Source organism: Alligator sinensis, unplaced genomic scaffold (genome assembly GCF_000455745.1).
Source record: "Alligator sinensis unplaced genomic scaffold, ASM45574v1 scaffold1523_1, whole genome shotgun sequence".
Classification (NCBI taxonomy): domain Eukaryota; kingdom Metazoa; phylum Chordata; order Crocodylia; family Alligatoridae; genus Alligator; species Alligator sinensis.
The window spans coordinates 3,522-4,968 of NW_005843686.1; the positions used below are offsets into that span (position 1 = coordinate 3,522).

The window sequence follows — 1,447 nt, forward strand, 5'->3', positions numbered from 1 at the left end:
ATTAGCAGCTTCTCAGACAGCTCAACCTTGACTTTCTGAGCTAAACATGCCAGGTTTCTCCTGTGTGTTGTAGACCCTGTTTTCTACAGCAGTGGATCATCTTGTCTTCTTTCTTTCCTTGCATGTCATGAGCTTGTATTTCACACAGGAATTTGAGATGAACACCAACACTTATAAGAAAAGAAAACTAAAGCTTAACTTTATTATCTTACATCTACTCTTAATTTCTATAACATCTATGTTCAACATTACATATTACACTAAATCTATGTTTAACAGTGCACATTGTTTATGCCTTTGCTTTCTTCACTCCCTGAATGGCCCTCGATGGATTCAAAGGCAGGCTACTAACACAACAGACGCCGGGATGGTCTGACTATGTCCCGATGCCTCAGAGGAAAGCGAAAAACCCCAGGAACTCGGTTCCATAAATGAAGGGGGGAAAAATTCCTTCCTGGCCCCAAACGGCGACCAGCCAAAGCCCTGAGGCAGGGGTCACAAAATGCCGTCCACACAACAAGAGCGTCCTCCATTTGGCAACCTGGGCACTACAAACTCGTGGTGCCTGGTCTTTCCCCAGCCCTTTGCAGAGCTGGGCTGGAAGAAGATGATCAAGCTCTTCACCACGAGGGTTTCTCAGGCTGCTTCTCTTTGCAGAGGCTGACGTGACTGCGGAGGACGGCTCGGACTGGATGATGACTTATCAGTCAGTGACTTGTGTGGTGGCTTCGGCACTGTTGCAGCTTTTCTACGTAGCTGTCGGGCTCCCGGTGAGGTTGGGGAGGTCATCTTCGCTCAGGGAGGGGCTGTCAGGGTGGAGGTGGTCTGCAGGTGTTGCTATGCAGTGTAAAAAAAAGCAGCACAAGAGCAGATCCATGCATTGGGATCATGATACAAGGCTGTTATGTGAGGAAGTGGGGACTGGGAGCTTTCCCGGGACACAAAGGCCTGAACATTTGAATGAGGGAAAACACAAGAGACCGTGCTTAGCCTCCTGCGTGGAAGAATGTGAATGTCTTTAGGCATCACTGCCCAGCCACGTTCAAGACGAGGTAGATGCTCTGAATGGACAACCCCAGCTCCAAAAAGGCCATGGCTGAGAGAGCTGGAAGCAAGGGAAAGCAGGTCTCCGACTGTGTGAGTCACAGCAACATTTAACAGGAGGCAGAGGGTCCCCCCTGTCCTGGGGTGGCTCAGCCACTTGGGAGAGGTCCCGGGGCTCCTTCATAAAAGATGGCAACACCCTGCAGGCCCACCCATGCCGCCCGGGGCAGAGGGGAGGTTTCCCCAGGGGCAGCAGGGCACGAGGAAAGGGTCCAGCCAGTGAGAGAACCAGAAAGGTAAGACCTGCGGAGGACGGACGCTAGGACAGGGCTCTCTAGGGCAGAGGGGAGAATTGCCCACACGGGGCAGGGAACAGGTTTGTGTTAGTGCCAAGAGCCTCCCC

The 1,447-nt window shown here is 51.9% G+C and overlaps 1 pseudogene; it reads right to left on the reverse strand.

Moving 5' to 3' along the window:
• Window positions 1-625: 625 nt before the first annotated feature.
• Window positions 626-1,447, reverse strand: part of LOC112548889 — a 3,992-nt pseudogene continuing 3,170 nt past the window's right edge.